Source organism: Zalophus californianus, chromosome 1, assembly GCF_009762305.2.
Source record: "Zalophus californianus isolate mZalCal1 chromosome 1, mZalCal1.pri.v2, whole genome shotgun sequence".
NCBI classification, from domain to species: Eukaryota; Metazoa; Chordata; class Mammalia; order Carnivora; family Otariidae; genus Zalophus; species Zalophus californianus.
This window is the reverse complement of record NC_045595.1, coordinates 65,443,402-65,463,838: the sequence shown is the minus strand read 5'-3', so window position 1 is coordinate 65,463,838 and position 20,437 is coordinate 65,443,402. Positions and strand designations below refer to the sequence as shown.

At 39.8% G+C, this 20,437-nt stretch overlaps 1 long non-coding RNA gene and 1 pseudogene across 1 annotated transcript; one reads left to right on the top strand and one right to left on the bottom strand.

The window, feature by feature from the left end:
* Nucleotides 1-479: 479 nt before the first annotated feature.
* Nucleotides 480-1,946, bottom strand: LOC113915805. Its single transcript, XR_003517814.1, has 3 exons — nucleotides 1,838-1,946; nucleotides 1,483-1,704; nucleotides 480-821 (listed from the first exon to the last, which is right to left on the bottom strand). It is a non-coding gene; the product is annotated as an uncharacterized LOC113915805 (long non-coding RNA).
* A 5,138-nt stretch (nucleotides 1,947-7,084) lies between these two features.
* LOC113918567 lies at nucleotides 7,085-8,164 on the top strand (annotated as a pseudogene).
* Nucleotides 8,165-20,437: the final 12,273 nt, after the last annotated feature.

The following is a 20,437-nucleotide window of genomic DNA, read 5'->3' as shown; positions in this document are numbered from 1 at the left end:
AGAGAAAAGACTCTTTTACAATGCTTTGCATTTTCCTCTGGAGAGAGACCATCAGTCTTCTGCATCCTTTATTTACAAAGTCATGGGGCTTCCCATTTCACTTCTCACGGTGTCAGAGCCCAAGACTAGCAGATGACCATATTCCTTGTTTCAAAAAATATATATATTTACTGGAAATATATACAAAATATATTTATAAAAATGTATTTTTACTGGAAGATAATGATTTAGTTTTTTGATTATTCATGCAGTTCGATATAATTTACTTTTAATTATCACATGTCTTAGGGGACTGGGAGGTGAGAAGAGAGAAAGTAATACTCAAATGGGCCTAAAATTCAAATGAGCTTGGTTAATACTGAGCTCCTTATTATTATATGTTGACCCTTCCTACATGGTTTTTGCATTAATGTGACTCATTTAAATAGGACACATTTCCGTAAAAGTATTCATAATTTGCACAGATGCCGTTGGTAAGTTTATTATTGATTTTGGATGATGAGAGAAAAGCAGATCATTGATCAGTTCTAGAAGCTAAATTTAGTAGCTGAAGGCAGTGGACATGTGACTCCTTTTCTGTCTGGAGTGAGGGTAAAGATGAGGCAGGACCTTTAAGCCTTTTTCCATTCCTACCTTCCAACTGCCCTTCCTTCCTGCATGTAGATAGGACATTGACTGAGGTGGTGACCTGACCCTTCGTTCCCACACTCCCCTTCTGCTCAATGTAGTTCATGTCAGTGATGCATCTGTGGCCACTGCCTTTGTGCTATTCCAGCTGGCTGGTCCCCACCATTCTGGATGTTTCAGGCGTCCTGCAGCAGCTAAAGCAAACACAAATTAACATATGTGTATGTTATCCTGGCACACTTAATGTAAAGAATAATTGTTATCTTAAGGACTTGTCAGGACAATACAGGTCAGTTTAAGACTTGTTTTGTTTTAAGAAATCAGACCTCACGCAAAACTCTGCCAGTAAGCACTTCTCAAAAGGCAGTTTAAATGAGAATCCACTGAGGATTATTAGGCTTCTACAGTCCCTTGAATATAAGGTTAGCAATGCCACATTATTAAAATCTGTGTTAACTAGGTACCTAATCTAATTAAATTTCTCTGTCTTATATTTCCTACTATACTTACTCATAATGCACAGTTGCAAGCTGATATACACAGAGACAGAACTCATGAAGGACTGAGGGGTTTCCTGAGACATGGGACTTCTGTGCTAAAACCAGGAAATTCCCAGGCAAGCCAGGAATTTAGCTGTTCAAGCTGGAACACTCAACACATTGACATGCAATGCAAACTGGGCACCAACCTTGACCTTAAGATGCAGGCTTCTGAGTTCATTCTGACTCTACTGCTGTGGGTCATTGGTGACTCCATTCTTCCCTAATTCCCTCTGTTCAGTCTACTATCAAACCTTTGTATGAGAGGGTTCCGGATTTACTCACATCATATTCAAATGTGGAAAGAAAAGCTCACCTCTTCATTTCTCTTATTATAGATCCAGCATTCCTCCAGAGCCTCCTCACCTGCTAGATACTATGAAATGCCTGGGTCTTCCAGAGCTAGCTGGGTGAGCTTCCTTTTTCTCTTGTTGGGTGTGGGCTACCCTCCATCATGTCATCCTCTTTGCTGATACAACATTTGCCCTGCTTTCTTTTCAGACATAATCGATTTGATGCAGGCAGAGAAACTGGCTTCCTGGTAAGGGGACATAAATTGGAAAATATTTACAAAAGTTTGACTTGTTATATTCATTCAATGTACCATGATAAAGTTTTGCTCTTGAACCAAATTCAAAGATAAATATAACAAATGTGGTATAACGACATACATCTCTGCTGGTATTTTATAACTAGATAGCTCTAGAGGAAGGGAGTTAAGACCAATGAAGAGTGGAATGATGGTTTTGGAGGATTCTTCAGTCTCACTGATAAATTTCCTCTTCCCCGCCCCTTAGGCAGGCACAGCTGGGGTAGCCTGCCTTGTGAGCCAACAATCTCCCTATTGTTAGGATGTTTCAGGATCAGGGGAGCCTCTGTAGGGCTCCTTTTTTTTTGCACTGCTATTGTGAAAGCATCCTGACCTTAGCAGTGTATCTGTTATTATTGATACAGAACCTTCATCTCTCATTATCTGTAAACTGGTAATGGATGAGTGGTTTTAAATTCTCTTCTGATGGAATGAATGTATAAAGTTTCACATTTCCTAGAGAATAATTTCACAGAGCCATTTCTATAAGAGGCATGTTTTTACAGTTAGTTGAATTTACTATCCCAGTAATGACAGTTAAAGATATTTTTCAGGAGATATTCACCCTTCTCCCTGTTATTTACTGCCCAACTGCTAAAACTGTAGATTTACATCTGGCATCTTTTTTTTTTTCCTGGTTTTTACATGTTTAACTTTCTCTTTTGGTAACAGCACCTTTAGAGGAGATGGTGTATGAATTTTGGATATAAACATGACAACCATGAATACTAATAACCCCTGTGTTTCAAATGCAAATATGAGATACAAAAAAAAACCTGTTCCTTTGTTCTCTTTGGCTCTAGAAACATTTACTACTCTTTTTAAAAAGCTTTTCTTCTCCCCTCAAAAGTTCAACATTTGTAACTGCAAGAATCAGAAGGGATGACTGTTAATTACACGTACTATTTGGAAAGCAAATAGATAACTCCTTCCCTAAGCCAATTCTAGCACATCCAGGGTGTATAAATCCATGTCCAGTCATTGGATTACCAGGAGAAACAAAGTTTCTTGAAATTTTTTTCCTTGATCTTATTCTTTTTGTGTGAATATACTTATTTTAAATCCAAGACTGGAGTATTGGTTGTCTGTTTGCATAACAAATTGCCACACATCTAGAAGGTTAAAGCAATACTTACTTATTAACTCACAGGTCTGTAGATCAGAAGTCCAGTAAGGTATGGTTGGATTCTCTCCTCTAGGGCTCAAAGATACCTTCTTACCTGGAAGCTCTCAGGAAAGAATCAGTCTCCAAGTTTACTTGGGTCATTGGTAGAATCCAGTTCCTTGTGGTTGTAGGACTAAGATCTTATTTTCTTGCTGGCTGTTGGCTGGAGCTCACCCTCAGCAACTAGGTTGCTTGTAGGTTCTTTTCACATAGCCTTCTTCATGTTCAAGCCAACAGTGGCACGTTGAATCCTCCAGATGTTTGAATCACTGACTTCTTTTGCCATCAGCCAGAGAAAACTCTCTGCTTTTAAAGAACTCAAGTAACTAAGTGAGGCCCATCTGGATCATCTCCCTTTCTTAAAGTTAACTATGCCATATAACATAACCTAATCACGAGAAAAATTTCTCATCATATTCACAGGTTCTTCCCACTCACAAACGGCAGAACTTTTATCAAAGCAAATGTCACTTCACGGTCATCTTAGAATTCTGCCAAACAGGATTGGTGATAATGATTAAAGGTAATGTGGTCATCAGTTTCTTTGTGCATTGAAAAGAAGATCTTTTGAGTCTTGAATCTCATGTTCACAGCTATGCAAAATATGATGATAAGGATAAAAATGTTTAATTTTTATATATTAGAAAATCCACAGCATGATTATATTCCCTGGAAAAAAGAGAGGAAGAAAGGGAAGATAGAAGGAAAAAAATTACTGGAAGGAATTGTCAAAAAGAAAATCACAGGCCCAAGGTGTAGTCACTTATGCTAGGCCATGTCCTCAAACCGGGGTTTAATACCTAACCTAAGTGCAGTTTCACCTTCCTCCAGAAATGTATTCTCAATGCGTCAGTCAGGAATTTTCTGGTCAGCACTGTGAGGTAAACTGTCACATGGGCTGTCCATCCCCTAAAGGAAGGTGATGTAATCGGCCTCTGCTCTCATCGTTAATGGAAGGTGACCTTGACTGGAACAATCTTTTCTTTTCTTTTCCTAGTAATTCTTGCCCCACCTTCCTTCCTATAAAAACCTTCCACTTTGTACAACTCCTTTGAGCATCTCTCTACTAGATGGGATGCTGCCCGATTTATGAATTGTTTAATAAAGACAATTAGGCTTTCAAATTTTTCAGATGAATTTTTGTTCTTTAATAGAATGATAAACTTCAAATGTTATATTTCTCCATATTATGCAAATGATGCCTGCCTACTTTATAGTTTTTGTGCTTTTCTCTTTGAGCTGAGAGACAGGTGACTTGAATTCTAATCTCTGCACCACTTCCTAACTATAGGACTCTGGAAATTCTCCAGGCTTTATTTGATTCATGAAGATAATCAGAGTGCACTTTCCTGAAGACAAGCAACCTTGAGGGCCTGTCTGACTCTAAGATGCAGGAAGTTGGGTGTGAATGAGATGTGAAGGATTCACCCAATTGTGCAGAGTGGAAGCTGTGTGTTTTGTGCTTCCTAATCCAGGAATCTGACTGGTCTGGCTTCTTGTTGGGCCTCAGGTAGTTCCCATGGGTGGCCCGCCACTCTCCTTCCTCCTTCCTCCTTCCTGGAAAAGTGAAAGCTTCAAATCTCATTGGGAGTTTTCTTCTTTTTTCAAATCACATTTATGGTGTAGGCAGAACCTAAATGCAAGTCTATTTGCAAAGCTGTGAATATTTGATGGGCAGGACAGCAAAGTTCAGTAGGGGAAGAAGACTCTCTTAAAAGTCCATCAGTGACATGTAAGGCATCCTGGAATGGAGAGTGGAAAAGGAGGTGGACTTCAGCTTTCCCTCCTTTCATCCACTTTTAGCTAGCTTGCTCACAGCCTCTAGGGAGCTTCTCTCCTCAAAAGTCCCACTCTTTCTACATTCTTTTTGGTCCTCAGAGTTTGAAACCCTCTGCTGTCTCATCCTCCTCACCAGCTGTCAATCATCCCATTTCCTCCCCTCTCCTCCCCTCCCCTCCCTTCCTCTTTTCTTTTCTTCTCCTCTCTTCTCTTCTCTTCTCTTCTCTTCTCTTCTCTTTTCTCTTCTTGATAGAACCCTAGAAGGCCAAGGATCCATGAAAATAGGAGAAAGAATGAAAGACAGCCATATTCTGTTAAAATAATCAGAGTTTTACACTGCCAATCAAGGCTTAGCAAAATTCCTGTATACCATTTTTGTTTACAGAACCACTTCTTTTCTTAGTGTGATTTGGGTTGTCCCCTTCTGTTAATATGGATTGGTACATGCCCACTCCTGTAACTGAGTTGCTTTGGGTTTTTCTTGGGAAGAGTATGTAAGTTTCTCTGCTCACTAGCTGTTTCAATGCCTGGGCAAACACCAGTTTTATTCTTCATATTTGTGGTTTAAATCTTCCTTGCACTTGGGAATACCATTTTTCTCACACATAAGGTTTCATTTCTAAAAAGTTAAGTCAAAATTTGCATGTGCCACTGGATGATGCCATTAAACGGGTCAATATTAATAAATCTAGGATGTTCAACTCAAAAGTTTTAATTGATCATTGAAGAAAATAGGCTCAAAATACTCTAGACTATTGTTGCTTTCCAAATTGAGATGGGAATAGGGTCCTATATTAATATGTTTATTTGAATTGAAAAGTGAAATTAGATTATCTGGATGGAAAGGAACTCTGATTTGATGATTGGTTTGATGTTAGGAGTGGCATTATCATCAGGTTATATGAAAATAGTCTACCCGCTGCTACAAGCTTAGTTATAAAATAAAAGCATCCCAATGTTCATAGCAGCAGTGTCCACAATAGCCAAACTGTGGAAGGAGCCGAGATGAATGGATAAAAAAGATGTCATACATATATACACTGGACTATTACTCAGTCATCAGAAAGGATGAATACCTACCATTTGCATTGACATGGTTGGAACTGGAGGGGATTATGCTAAGTGAAATAAGTCAGGCAGAGACAGACAATTAGGATACGGTTTCACTCATATGTGGAACATAAGAAATAGGGCAGAGGACAACAGGGGAAGGGAGGGAAAACTGAAGGGGAAGAAATCAGAGAGGGAGACAAACCATGAGAGACTCTGGACTCTGGGAACCAAACTGAGGGTTACAGAAGGGAGGGGGGTGGGAGGGATGGGGTAACCGGGTGATGGGTATTAAATGGGGCACGTGTGGTAATGAGCACTGGGTGTTATACCCAACTAATGAATCATTGAACACTACATAAAAAACTAATGTTGTATTATATGTTGGCTAATTGAACACAATAAAAAAAAATAAGGCTGTTACCAAAAAAGAAAAAAAGTAAAAGCATCCCCTCATGAAATATTGCCTTAGCACAGTTGAATTAAAATTAGCTGTATTGTATTTCCCCATCCCTTTTTGAGTATATTGTGTTAAACAAGGTGACCATAAATGAGAATATCTGGAATAGCCAGATATAATTAACAGTCACTTGACAGGTCCTGATTAAGTTCTCTACATGTACATCCTAGAAACCGAAAAAGTGAATAAACAGAATGACTGTGTAATAAAATATTTTGCCAAAAACATCGTTTCCTATTTGTTGCTTTCAGCAAAATTGAAGGAAGACAAATTAAGTTGTTAGCATATAGATCATTAAAATTAGTTTTTGATGGTGGATCATCATGTGATTTTTGGTATATAATGAAGAGTTCAAAGAATTGAATACATTGCTATGGAAATCTCTTTATAGCTATAGTTATGTAAACAAAGTTTCTCGATGCTCTTATCTATAAAAATGAAAATTAGTTAAGAAATTAATGCTAAGGGGTGCTTGGGTGGCTCAGTCTTTAAGTGTCTGCCTTCGGCTCAGGTCATGATTCCAGGGTCCTGGGATCGAGCCCCATATCAGGCTCCCTGCTCAGCCCTCTCACTGTCTCTCTCTCTCTGTCAAAGAAATAAATAAATTCTTAAAAAAAGGAAATTAATGCTGAATCTTGCTGTTTTTGTGTTTATAGTATTTATGCCCAGATATAGGACATACTTTTAAAAATTTCATATCATTAAGAGATGTGTTTCCTATAAAAATTTATTTATGTTTAACAATTATTTTTCAGAAATTATAATATATTTTTGTGTTTTGATATCTGTTTGCAATAATTATAATGATAATTCAGTTAGAAGAAAGTTTTTAAATTTTAAATGATCAATTGGATGTAGACCAAGAGCTGGCATCCAGGAGCAGAGCACTTTACTCCTACCTCAGAATGGATGGAGACCAGGAATTGAACCCTTATGCCCAAGCAAAGTAGGATTTCATCCAGCAATTCTCCCAGATTGTCAAGGTGCTGATCGAGGATGGCATGGGCCACCCAGAGACAGGAGATGGAATTGCCTGGCTTAAGGAGGTCTTGGAGTACAATGCTATTGGAGGCAAGTACCAGTGAGGTGTTGACAGTGCTGATAGCTTTTCAGGAGCTGGTGGAGTCAAGGAAGCAGGATGCTGATAGCATCCGGCAGGCCCTGACTGTGGGCTGGTGTGTGGAACTGCTCCAACCTTTCTTCCTGGTGTCAGATGACATCATGGATTCATCCCTTACCCGGCAGGGGCAGATCTGCTCATATCAGAAGCCAGGCATAGGTTTGGATACCATCAAAGATGTTTTGTTTCTGGAAGCATTTATCTACCACCTGCTGAATCTCTACTGCCAGGAGCAGCCCTGTTACCTGAAATTGATTGAGCTTTTCCTACAGAATTCCTATTAGACTGAGATCAGACAGACCCTGGACCTCATCACAGCCCCCCAGGGTAATGTGGATCTTGGCAGATTCACTGAAAAGAGGTATAAATCTATTGTCAAGAACAAGATGGCTTTCTATTCATTCTATCTTCCTGGGGCTGCTGCCATGGATATGGCAGACATAGGGAGAAAAGTATGCCAACACCAAGAAAATCCTGCTGGAGATGGGGGAGTTCTTTCAGATTCAGGATGATTCCCTTGCTCTCTTTGGGGACCCTAGTGTGACAGACAAGATTGACACAGACATCCAGACAACAAATGCAGTTGGCTGGTGGTTCAGTGTCTTTAGTGGACCTCTCTAGAACAGTGCAAGATCCTTCAGGAGAGTTATGGGCAAAAGGAGGCCGAGAAGGTGGCCCCGGGTGAAGGCGCTATAGGAGGAGCTGTACCTGTCAGCTGTGTTCATATGATATGACTTGGACAGCTACAGCCACCTGATGGGCCTCCTCAAACCGTGCCCTGACCCCAGCCATGTTCCTGGGGCTAGCATACAAGGTCTACAAGAGGAAAAAGTGACCTAAAGATGGAGAGGGCGGGGAGGGGAGTCTCTCAATAAATTGTCTAACCAAAAAAAAAAAAAAAAATGATCAGTTGGATTTATGTTCTCAATTGTTCACTCATCACCCTTGCAGTAAAGGGAGTACATTTCCCCACTCCTTTGACGTTGGACTTGACCATGTCACTTAGTTTAAGCAATGGAATCTTAGCAGGTGGGATGTAAGTAAAGATTTTAAATGTGTTTGTGTGATTTGTCTCACGTCTTGAACTTATGCCATTCACCTTGATAAGAAAATGCCTAGGTGCAATGTTTTTCAAGTTTCTCTTAGAGTATATGTGAACAAGAAGTTTGAAGCACCACTATGGATATATATGACTGGAAGATATCTTTCAGATCCTTTGGGACAAGGACCTTTAAAGACCCTAAAGTCCCAAGTGCAAGCATTGTTATACACATGAAGGTTGGCATCTGATCTGCTTTCCGGGTTTGCTTTGTGATGTCCCACCCAAACTGTAGTTTCATTGCTAAAAAAGAGATGTATATAAAACCCAAGTTATCTAGATCTTTGCCCCATGATCTACGAACAGTCACACAAAGGCAACATTTGAAAATGAAATCTGGCAAGAATATAGAGAAATGTCTTAATTCACCTATGAAAGAAGACATTGAGAATCTTCTGTAACTGCAAACTAGGTTCAATTTTAGCAATTTCCCCATTTTGGATATTACATTAAATTATTTCCATATAGGAAACTCCCTAAGACTGAAGCTCTGAAAGTGGAGGTTTGTGATCCCAGGGGCTCTCATGTGAGTGAAGACCACAGCTTACTCAACGTCCAGGAGAAACATGGCTCCACTTCCTGGGATATTCCCGGTAAATACCAAATTAAGTCTGGAACTTCTGTGGAACAGGATGCAAGGTATTGGTTGATGAACTTTAAAAAACTTCTAGGAAATTTTGAAATTATGATAGGATCTACCAGCCCCATCTCCAGGACTCGTGTACACACAGTTAACCCTTTTCTGCTGGTAGGGATTCTTCAGTGAAATGCTGGAGAAACCGACTTTAATGGCTTCACCTGCTTAAGGTGGTCCTTGTTGCCTTGGGGAGAGAAAGGATCGCAGACATCACTAATGCCTATACTTCATGTTGCTCAGATGCAGCCCTTGTGATCGGTCATGCTGCTGGCCCTTTTCCTGAGCCATTCTACATTTTGGGTTTGAGAGGAGTTTGTGGAAGTTCTGGAGGGTTTTCTTCTTGGCTGACATTCAAAGGGAAACTGTTTTTGCTTGGATTACAAGGAGGTCGATATCTCATTAACAGCGATGACAGATTGTAGGAGCTCTAAGACAGCCTCATACCAAATGTGAAACAACCAATATGTTTATGAAATCATTTAATCCATAATCACAGTGTATAATGAAAGGCACTGGTGCCTTGGCATCAGCATTTACAAGGCCGACACCATGATATGTTTCTGCGAATTACAGATTCAGCAAACTGTGTAATTTATGAGTCATGAGAAAAAAGGATCCATCTGGGCAATTCTCGAAGCTTGTTGAGGCAAGGTGACATCGTTAATCAACCTGAATATAAAAAGCACACTATTGAGCTATTTCGCTGTTCTGTGCAATGCCACGTTCCTCTGGTCCTTACTGTTTTCTGAGGGATTGGGGAAACAGAGGGGGTAACGTTCTTTTCAACTTTGCTGCAAAGATGCTATAGATATGGTGCAATTATTTTCTTTTGCAATTCAGAGGCAACAGAACTATGACTTGGAGGTCACTGCTTGTATTGACCTTGAAAAATTACTTGGGTTACCTTTCTTTTTTTTTTTTTTTAAAGATTTTATTTATTTATTCATGAGAGACAGAGGGAGAGAGAGAGAGAGAGAGAGAGAGAGAGAGAGAGAGAGAGAGAAGCAGAGGGAGAAGCAGGCTCCCAAGGAGCAGGGAGCCCGATGCGGGACTCGATCCCAGGACCCTGGGATCATGACCTGAGCCGAAGGCAGACGCTCAACCATCTGAGCCACCCAGGTGCCCCCTTGGGTTACCTTTCATCAGAGAGCTCGAGAGCAATAATTTGGCCCTAAACAAGACTGCAGATGGAGCATCTGTGAGATTTCTATGGACTCTGGGCTTTCTCATCATTTTCCATGGTAGAATGCAACCCCTCTCTGAACTCTGGCCACAATGATCTCCATTCCAATGGGTCATTACCTTGCTCACAGCTATTTATTTCTTTATGACCACCTTAGAAAGGCCCCATATGTTGGCCTCTACAATCGCATCTCTGTGTTGTGTTTGGGACTGCAGGTCAAATTTAATATATATTCAGCAAATCCATGCCTACCATGATCTGTGGGGTCTTTATCTGGAAGGTGATGATAATAAGATTAATTCTTATGGTGGTCATGAGAATAAAATAAAATGAGCATACTGGTGCCCAATCAATGCCAGTTTGAGTTCCTTACCCACACCAGTTATACATACTCAATAGATACTCCCAGGATGGAGAAAGGGTGCTGGGGTGTAGCGACATGCTCTCTCAGTTTTTATGGGTATAGGTGATGTTCAGAGCTTGTAGGATGAACATCAAAAGAACCAGACAAGTATTGGTTGCATATCATTGTAGCACGGGTTACATACACATTTTCTCCTGCTATTTTATGTTCTTTAAAACCCACAATTTGAGGAAAAAAGGTATAATTTCATCTGTTAAATTTCAGCTCCTCTTATGGCCCTCAAGTGCATTGCTCTCTGCAGTAGCATTTTATCCATACCATTCTTCTGGATTTTTGTATTAGAGCTGGATTTAGTATAAAGCACTAAAAGTGCTTTCCGTGAGTTGCCAGAATTCATGGCGGTAGTGGCTTGGTATTGGAATCCAGTTCTAGGTTTCCCTACATCTGTCTCCTCCCTACTTTTGTTTCTTATTATATTTGGGATGTCTGGGTGATTTGGGCTATGGTCAGATGTGGCCAGGGGATCTGAAGATCACATCTTACAAACCTTAGTCCATCCTCGGTATTCACAGGTACACCTCTTTCTGGCATAAGAGAATTGTTTCATACTCACGACCCAGTCCTGGGGTTTATAAAAGTAGAAATATAGAAATATTAGGTCAACTTTTACTTTTTAGAAAGAATCACCATTCCTGTTATGATTAGAGAAATAATTAATGGTGCAGACACAGATATGGTAAGAATGTTCATTGCAGCTGTGTTTATAAGAGCAAAAAAAAATTGTAATTATCCATAATTATTATTGAGATATCAACTTCTTTGTAACCTTCACAAAAAGTAATTCCACTGCAAATGTCAGTCCAGAAGAAAACACTCTAAAGCCACTTCAGCCCTGCAACTCTTCTCAAGCACAGCATCTAGAATGGCTTCAGGGAGATGGTCAGTGGCAGGGCTGGACGGGAAAGGGCCATAACTCTAAAATACAAAATTTATTCCTGTCAACAGGAACCACTTTAAACAACAGGAAGCAGTCATAAAGCCTTGTCTCTCCAATGTTCTCAGTACTGAGAAGAGTGAATGACTGCACCTGGGGGACAATGGGGTGGGGTGAGGAGATGTAAGTCATCCGGAATCATACTCATATTTTCCACCCAAATTTCAAAATCTCCTACAAGTCTTAGGTTTTATCTTTAAGAATTAATACACATTCTATGTTTTACTCCACAACAATTCACACGTTATTTTAATATTTAACAAGTTTGAAGTTACTGCTATTAAAGTAAAATTGATGCCCTGAGAAGCTATGCCATGTTTTTCCTAGGCTTTGAAGACCTTGTGATCTTCTGCCAAGGGTCAGTTATCCTAGGTTAAGGCCTGAGGGCGGGTGCAATTTCTCTTTTATTAGACATATTTTCTGACACCCTATCTTAGAAATGGCTGATCTGATGGTCCCCCAGGCAGTGGTAACTCTTGGGAAGTAGTCTTGCCAAGCTATGGAACATGTCACGAGCAAAGCAGAGTGATGAAGAGGACAGATGGTGAAGGTGCTCTCAGGAGAAGCATGGAGACAATCTGGCACAGAGAAGTGGCCTGGGTCCTTGTTGAGGATCAGCCTATTTATCTTTGTCTCAGCAAGAACATCTTCTTGTAGCTGGGTATGGATACAGGAGGAGCATCTGATTCTGGGGAATGAGGCAGGTGCAGCACAGATAAAATGTGAGGACCAGTGAGTTGTTCTGGCTGTAGTCAAGACTGGAATGAGGAGAAATAAGACCTAGTCTAAGTACTGGGCTGTCTTGAAGGAGGTGGGAAAGCAGGGCTTAGTCTGCAAGTCACGTGGGGCCAGAGCAGAATTTCTGTCTTGGTTCCAGGCCCCTAGATGGGATAGTACTCAAGGGACACTTGCAGAGGGGGACCAGATAGGCTGGTCTTTGGTGGGAGAGGGATTGCATTCAGGCTTTACCTAAAATCAGGGGCTGAAAAAGACGGCCTCCCAACTCCATTGGCAGCCCCTGGACTTCTCTGGTTTTAGAAGGATGGTACTGGAACCGAGTCCATGGACTGATGTGTGTGCAAGGGTGGAGGGCTAGCAGCCAGGGGAAGAAGAGAAAAGGAGAACACATATATAAAGCAAGTACACAATATCAAAGGCAGGGGAGTCTGAGAGTAATCACTAGCCAATGAGTCATAAGAGGGGTTACTCAGAAGTGACTGTATTTCTGGTAGTGTGTGTCATCAAAGGAAAGTGAGAGGCTGGCTTTCAGTGTAGTCTCAGCTTGGGGATAATGAGACAACATTTGGTTAAAACTAAAAGTGTTCAGGCATAGATTTACGGTGAATGAATCACACAGATGATCAACTTGGGGTTGAAAAGAGGTTTGGGATTTTTCAGAGCTTCATAATTCACTAGAATGGCTTGGTCTTCCAAGCAGATAGACAATTCGTTTTTTAATTTTTTTTATGAGAAGAGAAATATGGGTTTGTTTTTGTGCAGGAGGCCTGGTTCCCTTCTTTCATTGTCATTATTTTAAATATGGAACCTAGTTGGACAAGTAATGGTGAAAAAACATGGGATGCATGAAATAGGAAGGCAAAGGCTGAGGAATTTATGACTTTATGAAATTCCTTTGAAGTCACATAGCTGCATCTGGTATTTTACATAATAAAACTGACTATATAAGTAACTCTTTTTGATATAAAATAAGTATTCAAGAATTATATGTAATACTATGTGAAAAGGACGGTCTATATTCTGCCCCTAAAAATCCTTTAAAAATTCATTTGGTTCAAAATGGGATAGTTTTGATACAAACATGAAAAATATTTTTGGCTGTAACTAGGCTGCTTGATGTTCACTGTGAATGTCCAAATGAATAATTCTTTTCTTTATTCTCATTTTCCCTTCATTGGAAATCTAACAACTAAAACCAGGTTGAACACTATAATCTTTATGAGACCCACTGAGCACCCTGACCTCTGCAAGAGATGCCTGCTGGCTACATGGACTCTATCTCATCTTTTTCACGGTGGCTTAAGTTTGGAGAATAGGAAACATACTTGGTAAAGAAAATCCATATGGTAGATTTTCTCGTGTTTGCTTTCTGTAGGAAGATGGTGAAATAATTCACTATACTCTGATGTTGTGGAGGAAGGTGTCATCATCATCATCACCACCATCATCACAACATCATCATCATCACCATCACCATCATCACATCATCATCACCATCACCATCACCATCATCACATCATAACCATCATCATCATCATCACCACCATCATCATGATCACCACTGTCACCATCATCACCACCACAGTTTTAAAGACATGACATATTTATTTACTCATATATTTATATATTGATGTAGTACTGTGTTAGGTATTGGACAGTCACAGAATCAGCCTTAAATAGTTGCTGATTGCTCATCTTCCCATCATTATAGGGAAGATGCAGATGTTAGGCAAGTCTGCAAGTACACTAAGCAGAATGTGGCTGGTGAAAGATACCTGCCTTGAACCAGCTCAAATGAGTTCTAAACATAAGTTGTTATTATAAACAAATAAATAAATAAACAAAAATTATAGTAGCAAAGCTATACAGAAAACCCTGGGGGTTCCAAGCTAAATAGGAAAGATTACAGCTTCATGATGTTATCTATGGGAAAACCAACTCTTAAAGCTTGAGCTAGGTAGCTGATTAATATCAGATTTTAGAAACTCAAGGGAGAGTTCTGCCTGAGATTGCTGCTTTTATTGCCATTATGTCAACATCTTGCTGTATCTGTGCTCAAAGGAAAGCAATATTTTATTTTATTTTTTATTTTTAAAGATTTTATTTATTTATTTGACAGAGAGAGACACAGTGAGAGAGGGAACACAAGCAGAGGGAGTGGGAGAGGGAGAAGCAGGCTTCCCGCTGAGCAGGGAGCCCGATGTGGGACTCGATCCCAGGACCCTGGGATCATGACCTGAGCCAAAGGCAGACGCTTAACAACTGAGCCACCCAGGCGCCCCAGGAAAGCAATATTTTAATAAATCAAGGACATTTCTCACACTTCAATCTCCATTTTACCTGCTCTGTTATAGATCGTGACCTGAATTCAAAAGTACAGCTGATTAATTATGATAGCTATTTCTAAAGGGTGAGATGAACCAGACCACCACACCAAGAGTGAGTCTGAGCTGGAATTGACTTTTAGTTCAATCATTTGCTGGGTAACTTTGCACAGGTTAATCTCTCTGAGCATCAGTTTCTTCCTTAATGTAAGACCTGTTTGGTTTATAAAGTTTATTACGTGGATCAACTGACTTAATAAAGGTAAATGCATTCAGAAAACTGTCAAGTAGTATTCACATGTGAATTGGTGTGATTATGTCTATTTTTATAGTTTTACTGGTATTTTAACATCCCTCATTATTCTACCTTTTAAAAATGTTCTTGAATATTCTCCAGATTAATTTGGAATTATTTTGTCAATTTTTTCAAAGTATTTTGTTGTGACTTTCATTTTTTTATTATGTTATGTTAATCACCATACATTACATCATTAGTTTTTTTTCCACTCTTTTTTAAAAAATTTTTTTATTGTTATGTTAATCACCATATATTACATCATTAGTTTTTGATGTAGTGTTCCATGATTCATTGTTTGTTCATAACACCCAGTGCTCCATGCAGAATGTGCCCTCTTTAATACCTATCACCAGGCTAACCCATCCCCCTCCCCTCCTCCCCTCCAGAACCCTCAGTTTGTTTTTCATAGTCCATCATCTCTCATGGTTCGTCTCCCCCTCTGACTTACTCCCCTTCATTCTTCCTCTCCTGCTATCTTCTTCTTTTTCTTTTTTCTTAAAATATGTTGCGTTGTTTCAGAAGTACAGATCCGTGATTCAACAGTCTTGCACAATTCACAGCGCTCACCATAGCACATACCCTCCCCAATGTCTATCACCCAGCCACCCCATCCCTCCCACCCCCAACCACTCCAGGAACACTCAGTTTGTTTCCTGAGATTAAGAATTCCTCATATCAGTGAGGTCATATGATACATGTCTTTCTCTGATTGACTTATTTCACTAAGCATAACACCCTCCAGTTCCATCCACGTCGTTGCAAATGGCAAGATCTCATTCCTTTTGATGGCTGCATAATATTCCATTGTGTATATATACTACTTCTTCTTTATGCATTCATCTGTCGATGGACATCTTGGCTCTTTCCACAGTTTGGCTATTGTGGACATTGCTGCTATAAACATTGGGGTGCACGTACCCCTTTGGGTCCTTACATTTGTATCATTGTGGTAAATACCCAGTAGTGTAATTGCTGGATCGAATGGTAGCTCTAATTTCAACTGTTTGAGGAACCTCCATACTCTTTTCCAGAGGGGTTGCACCAGCTTGCATTCTCACCAACAGTGTAGGAGGGTTCCCCTTTCTCCACATCCCCGCCAACATCTGTCGTTCCCTGACTTGTTAATTTTAGCCATTCTGACGGGTGTGAGGTGGTATCTCATTGAGGTTTTGATTTGGATTTCCCTGATGCCGAGCGACGTTGAGCACTTTTTCATGTGCCTGTTGGCCATTTGGATGTCTTCTTTGGAAAAATGTCTGTTCATGTCTTCTGCCCATTTCTTGATTGGATTATTTGTTCTTTGGGTGTTGAGTTTGATAAGTTCTTTATAGATTTTGGATACTAGCCCTTTATCTGATCTGTCATTTGCAAATATTTTCTCCCATTCTGTCGGTTGTCTTTTGGTTTTGTGGACTGTTTCTTTTGCTGTGCAAAAGCTTTTTATCTTGATGAAATCCCAATAGTTCATTTTTGCCCTGGCTTCCCGTGCCTTTGGCGATGTTTCTAGGAAGAAGTTGCTGCAGCTGAGGTCGAAGAGGTTGCTACCTGTGTTCTCCTTTAGGATTTTGATGGACTCCTGTCTCACATTTAGGTCTTTCAACATTTTGGAGTCTATTTTTGTGTGTGGTGTAAGGAAATGGTCCAGTTTCATTCTTCTGCATGTGGCTGTCCAATTTTCCCAACACCGTTTGTTGAAGAGACTGTCTTTTTTCCATTGGACATTCTTTCCTGCTTTATCAAAGATAAGTTGACCATAGAGTTGAGGGTCCATTTCTGGGCTCTTGATTCTGTTCCATTGATCTATGTGTCTGTTTTTGTGCCAGTACCATACTGTCTTGATGATGACAGCTTTGTAATAGAGCTGGAATTCCGGAATTGTGATGCCGCCAGCTTTGCTTTTCTTTTTCAACATTCCTCTAGCTATTCGGGGTCTCTTCTGGTTCCATACAAATTTTAGGATTATTTGTTCCACTTCTTTGAAAAAAGTGGATGGTATTTTGATGGGGATTGCATTGAATGTGTAGATTGCTCTAGGTAGCATTGACATCTTCACAATGTTGGTTCTCCCAATCCATGAGCATGGAACATTTTTCCATTTCTTTGTGTCTTCTTCAATTTCTTTCATTTTCTTTCATTTTCTTTTTATAGTTTTCTGAGTACAGATCCTTTGCCTCTTTGGTTAAATTTATTCCTAGGTATCTTATGGTTTTGGGTGCAATTGTAAATGGGATCGACTCCTTGATTTGTCTCTCTTCTGTCTTGTTGTTGGTGTATAGGAATACCACTGATTTCTGTGCATTGATTTTATATCCTGCTACTTTACTGAATTCCTGTATGAGTTCTAGCAGTTTTGGGGTGGAGTCTTTTGGGTTTTCCACATACAGTATCATATCATCTGCAAAGAGTGAGAGTTTGACTTCCTCTTTGCCGATTTGGATGCCTTTGATTTCTTTTTGTTGTCTGATTGCTGTGGCTAGGACTTCTAACAGTATGTTGAACAGCAGTGGTGAGAGTGGACATCCCTGCCGCGTTCCTGACCTTAGGGGAAAAGCTCTCAACCTTTCTCCATTGAGAATGATATTCGCTGTAGGTTTTTCATACATGGCTTTTACGATATTGAGGTATGTACCCTCTATCCCTATACTCTGAAGAGTTTTGATCAAGAAAGGATGTTGTACTTTGTCAAATGCTTTTTCTGCATCTATTGAGAGGATCCTATGATTCTTGTTCTTTCTTTTGTTAATGTATTGTATCACGTTGATTGATTTGCGGATGTTGAACCAGCCTTGCAGCCCAGGGATAAATCCCACTTGGTCGTGGTGAATAATCCTTTTAATGTACTGTTGGATCCTATTGGCTAGTATTTTGGTGAGAATTTTTGCATCCATGTTCATCAAGGATATTGGTCCGTAATTCTCCTTTTTTGATGGGGTCTTTGTCCGGTTTTGGGGTCAAGGTAATGCTGGCCTCATAAAATGAGTTTGGAAGTTTTCCTTCCATTTCTATTTTTTGGAACAGTTTCAGGAGAATAGGTATTAATTCTTCTTTAAATGTCTGATAGAATTCCCCTGGGAAGCCATCTGGCCCTGGGCTTTTGTTTCTTGGGAGATTTTTGATGACTGCTTCAATTTCCTTAGTGGTTATAGGTCTGTTCAGGTTTTCTATTTCTTCCTGGTTCAATTTTGGTAGTTGATACATCTCTAGGAATGCACCCATTTCTTCCAGGTTCTCTAATTTGCTGGCATAGAGTTGCTCATAATATGTTCTTATAATTGTTTGTATTTCTTTGGTGTTGGTTGTGATCTCTCCTCTTTCATTCATGATTTTGTTGATTTGGGTCATTTCTCTTTTCTTTTTGATAAGTCCGGTCAGGGGTTTATCAATCTTGTTAATTCTTTCAAAGAACCAGCTCCTAGTTTCGTTGATCTGTTCTACTGTTCTTTTGGTTTCTAGTTCATTGATTTCTGCTCTGATCTTTATTATTTCTCTTCTCCTGTTGGGTTTAGGCTTTATTTGCTGTTCTTTCTCCAGCTTCTTTAGGTGTAGAGTTAGGTTGTGTCTTTGAGACCTTTCTTGTTTCTTGAGAAATGCTTGTATTGCTATATACTTTCCTCTCAGGACTGCCTTTGCTGTATCCCGAAGATTTTGAACAGTTGTGTTTTCATTTTCATTGGTTTCCATGAATTTTTTAAATTCTTCTTTAATTTCCTGGTTGACCCATTCATTCTTTAGTAGGATGCTCTTTAGCCTCCATGTATTTGAGTTCTTTCTGACTTTCCTCTTGTGATTGAGTTCTAGTTTCAAAGCATTGTGGTCTGAAAATATGCAGGGAATAATCCCAATCTTTTGGTACCGGTTGAGACTTGATTTGTGACCTAGGATGTGATCAATTCTGGAGAATGTTCCATGGGCACTAGAGAAGAATGTGTATTCCGTTGTTTTGGGATGGAATGTTCTGAATATGTCTGTAAAGTCCATTTGGTCCAGTGTGTCATTTAAAGTCTTTATTTCCTTGTTGATCTTTTGCTTAGATGATCTGTCCAATTCAGTCAGGGGGGTGTTAAAGTCCCCCACTATTATTGTATTGTTGTCAATGTGTTTCTTTGCTTTTGTTATTAATTGCCTTATATAATTGGCTGCTCCCATGTTAGGGGCATAGATATTTACAATTGTTAGATCTTCTTGTTGGATAGACCCTTTAAGTAGGATATAGTGTCCTTCTTCATCTCTTATTACAGTCTTTGTTTTACAATCTAATTTGTCTGATATAAGGATTGCCACCCCAGCTTTCTTTTGGTGTCCATTAGCATGGTAAATGGTTTTCCACCCCCTCACTTTCAATCTGGGGGTGACTTTGGGTCTAAAATGAGTCTCTTGCAGACAGCATATCATTGGTCTTGTTTTTTAATCCAATCTGATAGCCTGTGTCCTTTGATTCGGGCATTTAGCCCATTTATATTCAGGGTAACTATTGAAAGGTAGGAATTTAGTGCCATTGTATTGCCTGTAAGGTGACTGTTACTGTATGTTGTCTGTGTTCCTTTCTGATCTTTGCTGCTTTTAGACTCTCTCTTTGCTTAGAGGACCCCTTTCAATATTTCTTGGAGGGCTGGTTTCGTGTTTGCCAATTCTTTTAGTTTTTGTTTGTCCTGGAAGCTTTTTATCTCTCCTTCTATTTTCAATGACAGCCTAGCTGGATATAGTATTCTTGGCTGCATATTTTTCTCGTTTAGTGCTCTGAAGATATCATGCCAGTCCTTTCTGGCCTGCCAGGTCTCTGTGGATAGGTCTGTTGCCAATCTAATGTTTCTACCATTGTAGGTTACATATCTCTTCTCCCGAGCTGCTTTCAGGATTTTCTCTTTGTCTCTGAGACTCGTAAGTTTTACTATTAGATGTTGGGGTGTTGATCTATTATTATTGATTTTGAGAGGGGTTCTCTGTGCCTCCTGGATTTTGATGCCTGTTTCCTTCTTCACATTAGGGAAGTTCTCTGCTATTATTTGCTCCAATATACCTTCTGCCCCCCCCTTCTTCTTCTGGGATCCCAATTATTCTAATGTTGTTTCGTCTTATCGTATCACTTATCTCTCGAATTCTGCCCTCGTGATCCTGTAGTTGTTTCTCTCTCTTTTTCTCAGCCTCTTTGTTTTCCATCATTTGGTCTTCTATATCACTGATTCTCTCTTCTGCCTCATTTATCCTAGCAGTTAGTGCCCCCATTTTTGATTGCACCTCATCAATAGCCTTTTTGATTTAGACTTGGTTAGATTTTAGTTCTTTTATTTCTCCAGAAAGGGTTTCTCTAATAACTTCCATGCTTTTTTCAAGCCCAGCTAGAATCTTTAAAGTCATGATTCTGAACTCTAGGTCCGACATCATACTAATGTCTGTATTCAGTAGGTCCCTGGCTGACGGTACTACCTCTTGTTCTTTTTGCTGAGGTGATTTTTTTCATCTTGTCATTTTGT